The following is a 17,497-nucleotide window of genomic DNA, read 5'->3' on the forward strand; positions in this document are numbered from 1 at the left end:
CTTGTGGATGGAGGCTGGGGCGGACAAGGGCTAGAATTTAATCAAAGTGGCCAGAGCAACGGCTGCATAGGAGGAGAAAGAGAAATTTTTTTAATTTGTTTTATTTATTTCCACATCCAATACATGTATCAAGTGGTGATTGATTAAACTAGAAAAAAATTTCACATTAGATGATGGTGTGATGAGAAGTAATTATTGAAAATTTTGGACTTTACTAGCATAAAAATCTTTAGCATGATATTATGAAATGATAATCTTTTGTAATTTAAGATTTTTTTATTTAATTTTTTATGATTTAGAATAAATAATTAACCTCATAAAAATTAAAAATTATTCCCCAATCATCTCCGGAATATTTTCTCGCCACGCGAGTTTCTCAAAATCACGAGATGCGTGCGTCATGGTTGACTCAAAAGTATTTGTATTCTCGCAATAGCATTTCCGCAGAGCTGAATCAAACGGCTCTCATTTAAGATCTCGCAAAGAGTCCAAAAGGCAGAAACTATGGCGCGCATGACAAAATTTCTGTTTCGAAAATTGATTTACAGAAATTGATTTCTCGATTTATTCCCCGGACAAGTTTCGAGCAAAGAAACCCGTTTGATAATGACTCAAAATTTCTATTTCAAACAAAAAATCCGTTTGATAACAGAATAAAATTTCAATTTCTAGAATAGAAATTGATTAGATGACAATATAGGAAATCCTCAAATACAAAATAATAGTCGAAATAATACTAATATATTACAAAAGTTGAATACAATTTCATGGAATATCCTATTACATGTGTTTATTTGATACGTAATATTTTCTTTGAAAAATAAACAACGTGGAAAAAAAATCAATTGAAATTCAATTGTAGTGAATATGTCGTTATGTTTTTGCCGAAATTGATTTCACATTAATCAAATAAGTCTAATGATAGCCATGATTAAAATAGTCTAATCTCCTAAAAAAAGTCCTAACTTCAAGTCTAATTCCAATTTCTTTCCAAATTTTGTTAAAAATTCTCACCATGTTCAAAAATCGTCACCAATTTTTTTCAAAATTATCAAGACTAGGATTATTTAAAATTTATTATCAAAATCTGTATTTTCATCAACACTCTTACAAGAACAACATATTCCTTATTAGATCTCTTTTTCCTTATAAAAGAAAAATCGGATGAAACCCTAATGATTTGACCCATTTTTACCGTCTCAATATGAAGTTTATGATTAAAAAAATAGTTAGCTAGATAGAGCCGTTGTCCGGCATACTATGGAAGAGTAGGTGAAGAAAGACTTGTTAAATATGAATGTGGCAAGTTGACTATTACCATGCGTGAAATCTCTTGCGTGCAACAAATTAAGCCTTGTTCATTCAATTCCCACCATTTGGCCCAATGAGTTAAGATTTTCAATCAATATTGATTGAAATGATTATATTAAAAAATTATTAAAACATTTTGGACTAAATTAACTATTTCTATTTCTATTTCAATATTAGTGATCTAAAATATTTTGGACTAAATTGAAAAGTTGAGAAAAAATTTTCTATTTCTCGTTTTTGTAAAGCGAGAAGCTAAAAAAATTTTAGCTTCGATTTCTTCGATTCTTATTTCTGAAATAGAAATCTGTTTTAAATAGAGAAATCGTTGCGTTGAAAACGGATTTTGTTCCAAACCTGTTCCAAAAAATGCAGAGAAACAGAGTAAATCGAGAAAATGTAAATTTTATCACGCACCCTAAAAAAATATACACGATGCTCCTCCGCCAAAACGACCCATCATCACTCACAAAACACCACCTACTCCAGGCAGACATTCGGCCCCCCTCTCTCTCTCTCTCTCTCTCTCTCTTCCTGTCAGAGTCTTCATATTAAAAGGAGTGAGCGTAGGCGGCCGAGCGCCAAACCCCGCAGCTCTTTCCTTCGTTCTATCTTTTCCCGTCTTTCATTTCCATGGATGAAGAAACAAAGCCGAAGATGGAGGAGAGGCTGCTGGCCAAGAGGGAGGAGGGAGGGCGCAAGAGCGATGGCATCACGTGGGGAGGAGTGACGGAGGAGGTGAAGAGGGTGGGGAGCATAGCGGCGCCGATGGTGGTGGTCACGTCGTCGCAGTACTTCCTCCAGATGGTCTGCGTCATGATGGTCGGCCACCTCGGCGAGCTCTCCCTCTCCAGCACCGCCATCGCCATCTCCTCGCCGGCGTCTCCGGCTTCAGCCTCCTCGTTCGTACCCTCTCTCTTTCTCTCTCTCTCTCCCCTCCCTTCACGTTTTTGACTCTTTGTTTTGGATTATTTTACCGTGGTCCAATATTTCGTACCGACGAGCGATTTTGACATCAACCCATGATCAGTGACTACTTGTTTGAATTACACGTGTGCCATCTGTTTCCATATGATCAATCATATGCTTCCTTATGCTCTCAACAATGCTGCACTTCAGCTAAACTTAAATTTCATGTAGCAGACTCAACGATTTTTTTACTTTCATTCTTTTCGAACAAATGAACTCCACTAGCCATGATGATAATAGCGACAGCATGTGTATCAGAGGCTCAATCTCGATGATGATTCCGTTGATATTGATGTAATCAGTTTGCCCGAAACCACGCACGAGAAACCGTCTGAGTACATGTCCTTAGGAATATGTCGTGATCGACCCTTTGAAGCGTCTGCCTGTGCCAGTTGAATCTGTGAGGTTGATCTTTGGGGTTCCCGAGGGCATCATTGGCACATGACTGGTGCTGCATAGTCCAAGATGGCGGCTAGTTTAGTAATAACTTCTTCTTGACGATGGCTTGACTTGGCGCGCTTAAGTTGGTCTATGTCGTATTAGAAATGGTGCAAAAGTTAATAATGAATTAACCCTAGTTGGTGAGAATTGGAAAAAGCTCGTCCTGTCATTAATAGGGACATGCTCTTCAACAGTGTGTTAGAGACAGGGATTTGATTCTGATGGGACGAAATCACATTATTGATGTTTGAAGTAAGTGAGTGGTATTCATTTTACCAACAATAATTTTTTAACATTATATTATCAATCAATTTAGTATTAGCGTGACCCCATGTGCTTTCTCAATGGGTTCCTAGAGTTGTACATGTAACAGTACTGAAATTAGCTTGTTACATTCGGTGCTCTTCTGTCGGTTAAGAAGCTCATGTTATATCTTCAAAACACACAACACGTAGTCATTCTAGGAATATGAGAGTCCAGAAAAAGCTATTGTGCTATTTTAGAAAACTGATCAACGATGATGATGGACTGCATGTTGACGAAAAACTGGCAATTCCATCCATTTTGGTTGCTTTTATGGGACATCTGTTCATACTAGTCTGTCCGAACAAATTTTGATCTACGGCTGCATGGGAGATATAAATCGATTCATCTATCAAAAAGAAGAATCTAATTCAACCGATATGCTCTTAGGCACGACCATACATAACATAGAAATCACATCAGATGGCTAAACTTCTTAGTTCATGATTCTGCAACAACAGCTTGGCATGGCCACTGCCCTGGAAACGCTGTGCGGACAAGCCTACGGAGCTCGACAATACCAGAAGCTCGGAACACAAACATACACGGCGATCTTCTCTCTGACCTTAGTGTGTGTCCCGCTTTCTTTTCTCTGGTTCAACATGGGCAAACTCCTCCTGTTGATGGGCCAAGACCCGCTGATCTCACGTGAGGCGGGTAGGTTCATAGTGTGGCTTGTCCCTGCGCTCTTGGCATACGCGGCGCTCCAGCCACTGGTCCGTTACTTCCAGACCCAGAGCCTCACCACTCCGATGCTCATAGGCTCCAGTGCCACGCTCTGCTTACATGTGCCTCTCTGTTGGGTGCTCGTGTTCAAGTCTGGGCTACATAACCTTGGAGCCGCATTGGCATTGGGAATTTCTTATTGGTTGAATGTGACATTTCTCGTGCTGTACATGACGTTCTCTAGTGCTTGCCAGAAGACACGTGCACCGGTGTCAATGGAGATATTCCGAGGCATTCCGGAGTTTTTCCGTTTCGCTGTTCCATCAGCTGTCATGATATGGTAACTTATGTTCGTCCCCAAGTGCTACTTCCGTGCGATATTCTTTGTTTTCTAGTAGCAGTGCATGTGTATATGCTGTTTATATGGAAGGATGACTGACGCTAGGTCTAGTAAGACTACCCTATGTATTTTGTATACTAGCAGTAACGGAAGTGATGGGTTGTAAATGGGTTTTGAATGTGACCCACTTGTTTCACTTTGAAGTCTACCACATCACTTCATGTATCCATTTATTATACCGCTAGACGTACACCTAGCGTTAGTCTTGCATTCCTCTTGATTGGCAAATGAACTTAACTAATCTTTTGTTTTACTGTTTGAGATATTTTCTGTTGATGGAGTTTCTTTCTGTGTACTCGTTTGGATGGATCGTAGCCTTGAATGGTGGTCATTTGAGCTGCTCATCCTGCTTTCTGGCTTCTACCGAATCCACAGCTTGAAACTTCAGTTCTCTCTGTGTGGTATGTCCTGTCTTTCATGTTACATTTATCATGACTTGACCAACATCTGATTTTAGAGCTGTGTATCAATCTCATGTCGTAATTCACCGTTCTTGTTTAATCTCATGGATAGTCTCGGGACGATATCATCACTTTACGCAATACCATTTGCAATTGGAGCTGCTGGAAGGTTTGTAAACTCTTCATTTAGCCTTTTGGGGCATGTTGGACTGACCCCCATAGTACCATTGGAGTGTTCTAACAACACCCTCACTCTTTTCGCTGCCTTTGTTCAATAACAGCACGAGAGTGTCCAATGAATTGGGAGCAGGAAACGCGCAGGCAGCTCGTGTAGCTGTCTATGCAGTATTGCTTATAGCAATCACCGAAACAAGCATTACGAGCACAGTCTTATTTGCAACTCGTAAAGTCTTCGGTTACGCCTTCAGCAACGAAAAGGAAGTCGTGGACTACGTTACAAAGATGTCTCCTCTTGTTTGCCTGTCCGTCATTATAGACAGCTTACAAGGTGTCCTTTCAGGTATCACTCGATCTCTCTGTATCAATGGAGAAAACTTTGTCCAGATTTGATCTCAATAGACCCAACCATGGAACTGTGATTTAGGAACAAGGAAGCCTACACTAGATAATTCGATCACCTCCTCGATCAATTATAATGCAATGTTTTTTTTCTTTTTCCTCTCTCGTGATGATGTTTGACTCGATCAGGTATTGCGAGAGGATGCGGATGGCAACACATTGGAGCTTATGTGAACCTGGGGCATTCTATCTGTGTGGAATTCCAGTTGCTGCAACATTGGGATTTTGGGTGGGATTGAGAGGAGTGGGACTTTGGATAGGGATTCAAGTGGGTGCTATTGTGCAGACATCGTTGCTCTCAATCGTGACCTGTTGCACAAATTGGGAAAAGCTGGTAATTTAATTTTATCCTCTACTGCTCAAATCAACAACATGCCTTGCGGATGACTTCTTAGCAGCTATACCTTCATAAATCTAGCCGAGGAGTTTGGGACATCCCCAGATCCTCTTTCTAGCCATGGTGCAATGGTCACAAGTTATACATGGCTTTTCATTGGAAGTGCAATCAAGTTTTCCTGTCATCAATTCTTCAATTTTTCCTTAGTGGAAACCTTTAGAAAATTTCCTTGCTGTCTTGCAAGGACTTGATTTCACGATTCAATAAGATTTAGAAACTAATTGTGCTCAACTGAAAGATTTAGATCAGTCATGGATATGTTCATGTTAGTTGATCGTGTCGTCAGAAATGTTTTAATGTAATTATAAAGTATTCATTGAACTAGGTATCAATTCGTGTCGATGTGTAAAGTTGTGCCATGTTATGTTTTGTCGATTGCAAGTTTCTCTTGATAATTCCCGCTGTACTCGACTCTGCGTTCACCTATGATCATAGGAATTTCCAGCCGAAGGAATTAAGCTGGTGCTAAACGTGCTTTTGATGTTGCAGGCAAGGAAAGCAAGGGAGAGAATATTTGACGGAAGCTTTTCAGCCGATAATGGATCGATTATCTGAGCTCAAGCAGACTTGCAACTGAGAGAATGATCATATTGCAATTCACAAGCTCTCCAGTTTGCTCTTGATTTCAGTGACATCACGTACATAGATTGCATTGAATCACAGGGGACATCTGCAGACGTACGCAATTTTCTCTCAAATTCACTGAACAAGGTCACCATATCCGCACAAATGTCCAACCCTGAACATCAGCCAGCATTCAATAATCACAAAGCATAAGTCATATGTGAACATCTGTCATTCAAATAAGAGTGGGGGTAATCTCATTGCCCTCCCCGAAATGGATAATGCTCATCATATCGAGTCATTAGACAGTGTTGGTATTTGCGGAAGCGTGTGTGTGTAAGTGTGTATGTGTGAAGTATGGATGGATATAAATGGACTACAGCGGCAAGAGAGTATGGGTAAAAAACAGAATTTTTATTATGATAATTTGTATTACAAAGGAAGGAGTAATTCTAGTTTTCTTCTACAACACAAGTATCCACTAACTCCTATTTATAGTCGTGAGTTACGCCTTAGTACAACATTCTAGATTTCTATAGAATGTTGCCATGTAAGGCTTTATCTAGGAAATTCTAGATTGGTTCTTCTAGAGACTTCTATGCTTCTACATTTTTCTTTGCCACCTAAGCTAGATTTTCTTAAGGATTTTTCTTGACTTTTCTAGCTAATATCAATCTTGAAGCTTCTAGAAATTGGATCAATAATTTAACACTCCTCCCTGATCCAATTTCGTGTTACTCCAAGCATTTCCGCAATGTCTTGAACTTGGCTCGCGATAATGCTTTAGTGAAGATGTCCGCTTGTTCCTCAGTTTTGCAATATTTTAGCTCGATCTCTTTGTTATTCTGCACCTCTCGTATGAAGTGATATTTGATGTCGATATGTTTGGTTCTTCCATGGAATACTGGATTCTTTGATATAGCGATCACGGACTTATTGTCTCAAAGTATCGGAGTTGCTTCCATATGTGCTTCTCCAATGTCTTCTAGAATTCTTGAAGCCATATTGCTTGACTAGCGGTCATTGCAGCTGTGATGTATTCAACTTTACAGGCGTGTCACTGAGTCTTGTTTTTTGGATGCTCATGAGAATATTCCGAAGCCGTGTGAAGGCATATCCAATAGTACTTATCCTATCATCAGCTGAACCTGCCCACTCGCTATCAGTGTAGCCAATGAGCTTGATATTTGCACTTGGCCGATACCAAATGCCGTAATCAGTGGTTTCTCGTAAGTATCTTAGAATTCTCTTGGCTGCTCCAAGATGAATTTGGCTTGGACTCTGCATAAACCGTGATGGTAAACTTGTCGCGTACATAATATCCGGCCTTGCAGCGGTAAGATATAGTAGACTCCCAATTAGGCTTTTGTAGAGTGAAGCGTCTGCTTTTTCTGCTCCATCTTCCTTCAATAGTTTCTCATTTGTCATGAGCGGAGTTGAAATTGCTTTGCAATAGTTCATCTTGAATTTCTTCAAGAGGTTCTCGGTATATTTCTTCTGCGAGATAAACACTCATTCGTTTTGGTCAATCTCGATGCCAAGGAAGTAATGCATCAAGCCCAAGTCCGTCATCTCAAAAGTCTTCATCATTTCTTTTTTGAATTCTTGGATCATTGTCTCATTATTTCCTATATATATGAGATCGTCTATATATAGAGAGACAATGAGAGTGTCGGACTTACCTTGGGTCTTGATGTAGAGTGTTGGCTCACTCATACTCCTCCTAAATCCTACTTCTCCTGAATCCTCGCTTGATGAAGTACTCATCGATTCTACTATACCACGCACGTGGTGCTTGTTTTAACCCATACAAGGCTTTTTTGAGTTTGAGAACTTTTTCTTCTTGGCCTATTACAGTAAAGCCTTATGGTTGTTCCACATATATTTCTTCTTGAAGATATCCATTTAAAAATGCCGACTTCACATCTAGTTGATGGATCTTCCATCCTTTTGTGCTGCTAGGGCTATGAGTGCTCGAATAGTATCAAGGCGAGCGACAGGGGCAAAAGTTTTAGTATAGTCGATACTTGGTTGTTGCAAGTATCCTTTTGCCACAAGCCTTGCTTTTATGCTTTTGGATTGATCCATCCGCATTGAGCTTCGTCTTATAGACCCACTTGACGTAATGATCTCTTTGTTTATAGGTCGATCAACAAGCTCCCAAGTTTCATTTTCTCGATCATCTTGATCTCTTCCTCCATGGCTTTTATCCAGACTTCTTCTTTGGATGCTTGTTCGTAGTTTTCTGGTTCCAAGATGGCAAAGTTGCATGTGTCGTAAATTCTTCTAAGGGCTTTTACCCTTAGTACTGTAGACTTTGGAGTAGATTCTTCTTGCGTCACTCTTGGAGAGCTTGGTGGAGTAATGTCATGAGTGGTGGAATCCGATACTTCTCCTTCTTCTTGTGACGTTGACTCCTCTTGAGCAGGTATGTCTGGCAAGGTGATGTACTTCTCGATCTTCTCGCTCTCCCAATTCCAAGCAGCATTTTCGTCGAACTCGACGTCTCGACTAATCATAAGTTTCTTAGTTCTTAGGTTGTAAATCGATAGCCTTTTGATTGGTCATTGTAGCCAAGGAATATTCCTTTTTCTGTCTTTTCATCTAGCTTATTCCTTTTTGAGCAGGGATGTGGACGTAGCAAATGCATCCAAACACTTTGAGATGCTTTGTTGAAGGCTTCCGTCCACTCCATGCTTCGACTGGTGTTTTATTTTGAACAGCTTTAGTTGGACACATGTTTAATAGGTATACTGCGGTATAAACTGCTTCTGCCCAAAAAATGTTAGGAAGGCCTTTCTCCTTTAGCATGGACCTTGCCATCTCCGTGACGGTTCTATTCTTCCTTTCGGCTACTCCATTTTGTTCTGGAGCATAGCCAACAGTCAGTTGATGATGGACTCCTTCATCTTCATAGAATTTATTAAACTTCTTTGAATTGTATTATGTGCCTCTGTCACTCCTTAGGACTTTGATTCTCGATGTGGCTCTTGAATTTTCTGAAGATAGAGAAAACCTCTGATCTTTTTCGAAGAAAGTATACCCACGTCATTCTTGTGTAATCATCAATGGATAAGATGAAATATTTATTTTGACTAGGTGTAGGTGTCCTCATCGGACCGCACACATCCGTGTGGACAAGTTCTAATGGCTTCTTAGCTCTCCATGCACCTCCAGATGGGAAGGATTGTCTCTGTTGTTTTCCAAGAAGACAACCTTCACAAACATCTGAAATTTCTGTCATAGTTGGAAAGTCTCTCATCATATTTTTCTAATGGAGAGTTTTAGCCCAGCAAAATTGAAGTGGCCAAATCTTCGATGCCATAGCCATGAATCATCAAGTTGAGCTTTCATGGCTATATCTTTGACATATTTCCATTGAATAGGAAAATTGTTATTTTTCATCTTAACAGAGGCAATGACATTTTATATTTATCATAGATAATGCAGGCATCTCTATTAAAATATAGAGAATACCCACTTTGTATCATTTGGCCCACACTTAAGAGATTTTGTGCAAGACGAGGGACTAGATATATATTACGTATATATTTTGGGCCTTTATTCGTTTCCACGGCGATGGTGCCTTTTCCTATGACATCTACTAATGCACCATTGCCCAACTTTACTTGGGATTTCACCGACTTATCAATATCAGTGAATATAGATTCGTCTCCCGTCATGTGATTGCTACACCCACTATCAATGTACCATGTTTCATTTTTATTATCATTTGCCGCTTGGGCTGCGTAGAATGTATTCTCTTCATGTTCTTTTTTTTCTACATAGTTTGCTCGATTATTTGTTTTCGAGCGACAATTTTTTTCTACGTGGGCATATCTTTTACAAAAGCGGTTGTTTTTTATTTTTAAACCAACAATCCTTCTCCAAATGATTTGTTTTCTTGTAAATACCACAAGGTGGATAATTTTCCTTTTTTTTTTTTTTTTTTATAGTTTCTCCTCCTTTTTTTTTTTTCCATGAGCTCCTTCCACCAGTTTTAGATTGATGAGACTGTATATTTACTTTAGATTGAAAGGCACTTTCAACTGAATCTTCATCTTGTGCCATTAGTCTTTTCTCATGTGCTTCTAGAGAGCCAGTTAATTCACTCACTGATAGGGTAAGTCCTTAGTTTCCTCTATAGTTGTAACTATGGAGTTGTACTTTTTGGTAAGTGACACCAATATTTTCTCAACAACCCTTTAATCAGTTTTCCCATCTCCATAGGCTCTCATTTGATTAACTAGTTCCTTTAATTTTCCACAATATTCTTTGTACAGTCTCATAATTTTTCATTTTGGAATTCTCAAAATCTCTTCTCAGAGTTTGAAGGCGAATTGTGCGTACCTTTTCCGATCCTTGAAACTCTTCTCGTAGTATATCCCAAGCCCCTTTTGCAGTCCTTGCTCCAATTATTCTTGGAAATACAGTTTCCGAGAGTGCTTGCTGGATAAAATATAGCGCCCTTCCATCCTTTTGTAGTTGATCCTTCGAAACACTTGCACCTTCATGCGGAGCCTCTCAACCTTTCTCCACGATGTCCCATAAGTCTTGGGCCATCAAGAATGTAGTCACTTTTATGCTCCAAAAGTCATAATTGTTCCCATAAAAAATGGGAATGGGAAATGAGGATGAGATAGAGTTGGCCATGGTTTAGTTATTGGGTATTTGGAAAGGGTAATTTTAGGAATGGGTAGGTAGAAAAAATGCCCAATACCAACCAAAAACGTGACTCTGATACCACTGTTGGTATTTGCGGAAGCGTGTGTGTGCAAGTGTGTATGTGTGAAGTATGGATACATATAAGTGGACTACAAGGGCAAGGGAGGATGGGTAAAAAAACAGAATTTTTATTATGATAGTTTGTATTACAAAGGAAGGAGTAATTCTAGTTTTCTTCTACATCACAAGCATCCACTAACTCCTATTTATAGGCGTGAGTTACCGCCTTAGTACAACATTCTAGATTTCTATAGAATGTTGCCATGTAAACTTTATCTAGGAAATTCTAGATTGTAGTTCTTCTAGAGACTTCTATGCTTCTATATTTTTCTTTGCCACTAGATTTTCTTAAGGATTTTTCTTGACTTTTCTAGCTAATATCAATCTTGAAGCTTCTAGAAATTGGATCAATAATTTAATAGACAGGTTGTATCTCGATTCTTGGTTACTTCAAATCTAAGTTAACAAAACCTAGGAATTATGCTCAAAGTACAGTCGACCTCTGCAGATTTTAACAAGTTATTTCCACAAGCGGTGTCAGGCATAGAAATCCAACACCGGAGAAGCACAATATATCTATAGAGACAAGGACAGCGAAACCGGGGAGATGAGTCTTGGAACTTCTTTGATTCAGCACTCAATTGTCATCTCGAGGCAAACCAATCGAACTTCTTTTCCTTCTGAATCCGCCTAATGTTATGGTAGAGTTCTGTACTTTACCTAAAAAACACTCAGCGTTGCGATATTTCAATTCACTTCACGTCTTGCTCATTTTTGTATCTCATGCTGAGCTATCATCTCCTTCAGTACACATTTTCCTCAATTACTTTGTCTATTCCTCTCTTTTAAGTAGCAAGAGTGTAAGACCATTATCGAAGACAGCGACACAACAACATCGACGACGACGACGACAATGACTAACTGCTGTGAACTAATAGGAACACGAATGTTGCCATGGATGGAGAGTTGTACTAGGACGCTGAAGCCGGTGACTGAAGCGAAGGAAGTGGCCATGGACGCGCAGGAGAGAGGGAGCTCCCCGAGGTGGTCCATGAACATGACGAAGATCACCTGTATGCAGTACTGCAGCAGGCTCACTCCGATCAGCGGCCCCGACAGCCATGCCTGCTTCTTCACTTCTTCGAATATGATTGCGCGGCTCTCGTCTCCTCTTCAAGCCGAGCCAAGAGAAGATTTTTTGCCACCGCCCCATTGCCGCCGTCGTCGCGTTCGTGTTCGCGATCTCGATTTTGGATCAAAGGGGATTCGAGGAGAGCCGCTTCATGGATCTCTCGATCTCCGCCTCTTCCTCCCATTCTTTCTGGGAAGCCGCCAACGAGAGAAGCTTGACAGGTTTGACTTGGCATGGGTTTTGGCCTCATTCCCTTTTTGGTTTGTTCACGTAGGCTCGTTCGCATATTATTTGCAAGCAAACAAAAGTTCCGGCTTAATTACCAAAAAGTCCAAAACATAGTACGTTTGTACTAAATTAACCTTAAACTTTTCAAATTGACCAATTTAGTCATGTACATTTCGATAATTTATCATGATAGTCAATTCGGCTTATTTTGATTAGAAATTGATGATGTGACGCCGGTTGTTTTATACGACACGACTGACATTAGCGTTGATTAATTTTTTGAAATTTTTATTCATTTTCTTTTCTTTTCCTTTTGTTTTTCGCTCTTTCACTGTAGCCAATGAACTTTTGTGGGGGTCATGGCCCTCGCCCGAATCTAGGCGAGGCCATTGCAGTGCAACGAGGCTACTTTCTCTCACAATTAGTGAGGCTAGCCTTGCCCATATTTGGGTGAGGATTGGCCATTGCTAGAGCTTGCCTGGCATGTTAAAAAACACAAGAAAAGAAGGAAAAAGAAGAAAATGAAAAATAAAAAAATAATCCAAAAAATCAAATTTTTTTGTCCACATTAGTACTAATTATGTCACATAGCTTGATCGGTATTCACATAAATAATTTTCGATCAAAATTGTCCAGATAAATTAATGTGGCAAAACATAAAAGTGTTTCAAACTAAATGGATTAAATTGAATGGTTTAGAGCTGAATTAGTATAAATATAATAAGTTTAAGATTTCTTGATAATTTGCCCTGAAAATTTTTGCTTCCCATCAAATGAATACGATTTAATAAGACAATAGGTTGCTATCAACGACATCAATTTACTTGAGTTTAAATTGAATTAGGGCAGATATAATAGGTTTAACTTTTTGTTCTTTATACATTTCATTGGCACATCATATTATTTATACCCCATCGAGTAGTCCCGAAAGTCTAGTTAGAACTCAAGCCTAAGTCGATCTTAGACTAATGATCACTTTTGATTATTGTGTCAAATCGAGTAAATTTAGGCTCGGGCTGTCGTAATTTATTCTACCTCTAATTAAGCTCGAACTTAGAAATTTCAAGTTCGGTTGAGCCGTAGAAAGGATTCTCCAATTCGATATAGTTTTTTTTCTTTTTATTTATGTGCTATCATACAGTGATAATTATATATTTTGTCTTCATAATTGCATCAGCATGAGGAGAGAAGAAATGTCAGAATTGACAGCATTGCTAGTGTCCATATCAATGGTTTCTGTCAAAAGTGGTCGGATGAACTTAATGGGCAAGAAGTGAAAATGTTTAGGACTGAATAAGCAAAATTAAAAAGTTTAAGACTGAATTAGCAAAATTAAAAGGTTTAGAATTAAATTAGTAAAAACATAATAAGTTTGGACTTTTTGGACAATTTTTCCCCTTGCACACCAGTCCACAAGGCAAAGCTGCGTGAGGGTATCAATCACCTAATCATCATCCTTTTTTTGTTTTCATGTCCCAGGGGGGCCATCATAGAGCAATCTCCTTTTCCCGGCCTTCTCATGACCGTGACAGCCGATTATAATATGGAGAATTGATCAGAATCGTCTAAGTAAGAGATGATTGTTGAAAACCCGGGTAGATCGAAAACTCGGACTGGCCGGCCGGGATCGGCCCTATTTTTTCAGACTTTTGTAGGATTGGGCCAGGCCACTGGGCCCAAAATATTCCCTTTTTTTTTTCCCGTTCGGATGGTTTCGGTTTTTTGTGCTTTAGATACACGAGTCCGAGTGGCCCGGCCTGGCCCTATTGATATATAAAAAATGAAGTTCCTATAGGTATAACAAAGACCAAACCAATAAACACTAGAGAACCCACAACACACAGCACACGTTACTGCTGTAGTCGGTTCACTTTTCACAAAGTTTTGTCCTCTGTTTGTGTGTTCTTTCTTTTGCTTTTGATGGAGTCCTTTGAACTGATTCTTCATTGCGTGAGCTTAACAACACCGATTTAAGGGGACAAATCCATTCCATTCATCCAAAAGAGAAGGAAAGGACCTACATCTTTGCATGTGAGTTCAACTTGGAGATGAAAGTCTTCATTTTGGGACAGTAAAGTAAAATCAAGCTCGTGAGCTCGTTATCCTAAATTAGGTAGGATAAGTTAGTAGGATCCCTTTTCGATGTTCCCATGCTCCTCCCGCATGGCGATATGAGAAAGATAAAATGGTGCGTTTGGTTGGACTTTTGAAAAAATCTTAGGAAAAATGCAAAAAACTTTAAGTTAAAAGGAATTTTGTAGATTGTGAATTCCGGTTGGTAAATTGTAATCTAAAAATAGTTGGTTGGCAAAGGGCGGGCGGTCGCTGGCGATCCAAATCTAATGCTAGCGACTCAAATTGCATTGTCAAACTCATCATCACAACATATTCTCTTCCTCTTCATCTTAACCACCATCATCTTCTCCTTCATCTTCTTCTCCACCATCTCTCTTCTTGAGGACCACGAAGAAGCAAAAGCTCAGAGGTCCGGCACCTCTCCATTGCCCTCAATCGCTACCCCAAGGCTAGGCCGTCGACCTCTCCCTTTGCCCTCGTGTCACTAACGCCTCTCTCGTTGTCGTCACCGCCACCCATGGGGACTCCCTCAGCTACCTCAACCTCTCCAAGTGCTGCGAGGTTGCTGGGTCGCAATGGCTCAGGAGACCCAGATTTGGGTCGCTACGTTGCGTGACCATGGTGAGGGGGCCCCCAATCTAGGTCGGGCAACCCCTTGCGAGATGCGGTGGCTCAGATCTAGGTTGTAAGGACCCAAACACGAGTCGTGACGACCTAGAAGCAACCTCCTCGGGTCGCCGCGCCACGCAACCACAGCGAGGGGGCCGCTGATTTGGGTTGGGCAACCCCCTTACAAGTCACAGCGACCTAGATCTAGGTTACAATAACTCAAATTTGAGTTGTGACAACCCAGAAGGCAACCTCCATGGGTCGCCGCGCCACGTGACCACAATGAGGGGGCCGTTGATCTAGGTTGGGCAACTCCCTTATGAGTCACAGTGATCCAGATTTGGGTTGCAATGACTCAAATTTGAGTTGTGGCAACTCAGAAGGCGACCTCCATGGGTCGTTGCGCCACGCGACCATAACGAGCGGGCCGCTGATCTGGGTCGAGCGATCCCCCGCAAGTCACAACGGCCCAGATCTAGGTCGTTGACCTGTGATGGTCGCTTGACCCTCCGACGACGGTTGATTAGGTCATCGCGTTCATGCTATCATCTCTCGAGCCATCACTGATCCCTCGCAGCTCAGGGAAAATGAATAGTGTCACAAAATGAGGGTAAAAACAAAAAAAACAAAAAGTTGATGACAATAATTTCGAGAAAAAAAAAGTTGTATAATATGGTATGGGCATTTGGAGAAAGCTTTTCAGCTTTTTAAATGCCCACTTTTGCTGCCACACATCTAATATTTAGCTTAAAGGGTTTCAAGTGTCTAAAGCCCTTATCAAATGCTTAGGCTGCGTTTGTTTGTATTTCTTTTTTTTGTTTTTAAACATTTTTTTCTGTTTTTTTGTTCCTGGGAACAAAAAAGAAACGAAACAAGAAACAAAAATTTTGTGTTTCTTGTTTCGAAACACAAATCGAAACACTTTTGAAATTTTTCTTCTTATTTTCTTTCTTTTTTTCTTTCGCCGGTCGCCGGCCTCGGCCATGGCCGGCGACCGGCCGACGAGGGCCGGCGGCCTCGCCCGAGCACGGCAAGCCTCGCCGGCCCCGGCGAGGCCGAGCTCGCCCGGTGGCGGCGAGGCTCGGCCTCGCCGGGCCACCGCCCGGCGACGCCGACCTAGCGGTGGCTCGGCGACGCCGAGCCTCGTCGGCCGCGGGGCGAGCTCGGCCTCACCGGATCTGGGCGAGATCGAGCTCGCCCAGCCCGGCGAGATGTCGGCGCGTCGGGCTGGGCTGTTGGGCAGGCCGGGCGAGCTCGATCTCGCCAGATCCGGCGAGGCCGAGCTCGCCCGGCCAAGGCGAGGCCGACCGTCGCCCGGCTACGGCGAGGCTCGGCCTCGCCGGGGGCCGGCGAGCCTCGCCGTGCTGGGCGGGCCGCCGGCCCTCGTCGGCTGGTCGCCGGCCATGGCCGAGGCCGGCGACCGGCCAAAAGAAGAAAAAAAGAAAAAGGAAAAAGAAAAAAAGAAAAAAAAGGAAAAAAAATAGAAAAAAATAGAAAAAATAAAAGAAATAAAAAATTATACAAATTTACGAAACGTGTTTATTTATTTTTTTGTTAGAACAAGTTTACCAAACGCGTTTTTGTTGAAATTGTTAAGGGAAGCGAAACACTTTTTCTATTTACGTTCGCGGAACAATTTTTAAACAAACGCAAACAAACGCACCCTTACTCACCCAAGACTCTCGCTTACTTATTTCACTAGATCCATGGCATCGGAGAGTGCGTCTCGTCGTTTACTTATTTCACTAGATGGAAGGCGTCGGAGAGCGCGTTTCAGGCGTCGCCAGGTCTCGAAAGCTTCGCCTTTGACCCTCGAGTTGGAATTCTGTTCTAAAGATGACGATGCTGAGGGCACAATAAAACAAGGTCTGTCAACACCTCAAGTAGCTATCCTCTTTCCGAGGAGCATGGACCATTGCTTACTTTACCCTCTTTTCCCTACCTCTCGCTCACTCAAATCAAATCGGAAAAGGATATCGTCATGAGCCATCATCTGGGCCGTCATCATCCTCGCATTGAGGGTCATGCTCTCTCTCTCTCTCTCTCGCTTGCTCCATTGTCTAAGGGAGTCATCATTGTTGCATTACCAGTTGTGCTCGTCAAATCTCTCTCTCTCTGATGCCACTTTTTTTTTTCTATCTAACTTTCATATTTGCGAGCTAGAGCCACATAAGAATTTCCAGTGAAACATGAAAGAACACGTCTATTCGGCATCCAAGTCGACATCCAATGCCAACACAGTACTTTTGAAACATTTTAATAAAGATAGACGAACAAAGAACACATTAAAAACAGGACAATTGTCCAAAGTATTAAAGCTATTGTAAGGTAATTAATTCAATTCTGAATTTTTCGATTAATTTAGTTCTAAATCTTTTGATGATTTGTCAATATAATCATTTCTCAATCTTGATTGGAAATCACTAATGTGAACGTAGTCATTCTATATGATATAATCATTGTTGACGTTAACGATTATTTAAAAAATTTAAACTTTCTTTCCTCTCTTTTTTCCCTATTTTCCTTTGCTAGTTGCTGAGTAGTAGAATAGCAATGGAAATCACAAAACCAAACAAAAGGTCGATAAAAAGTGGAGATTCCAGGGATGGCGTAGATATGTCAAAAGCTGCTGAAATGGGAGCACCAAAAGTACCTGCATCAAGATTAGGAGAAGACAACTTGGAAAACGAAAATTCAAG

At 40.9% G+C, this 17,497-nt stretch overlaps 1 pseudogene; it reads left to right on the top strand.

Moving 5' to 3' along the window:
- Positions 1-1,867: 1,867 nt before the first annotated feature.
- Positions 1,868-6,354, top strand: LOC120290875 (annotated as a pseudogene).
- The last annotated feature ends 11,143 nt before the right edge of the window (positions 6,355-17,497 follow it).

This window comes from Eucalyptus grandis, chromosome 2, assembly GCF_016545825.1.
Source record: "Eucalyptus grandis isolate ANBG69807.140 chromosome 2, ASM1654582v1, whole genome shotgun sequence".
Classification (NCBI taxonomy): Eukaryota; Viridiplantae; Streptophyta; class Magnoliopsida; order Myrtales; family Myrtaceae; genus Eucalyptus; species Eucalyptus grandis.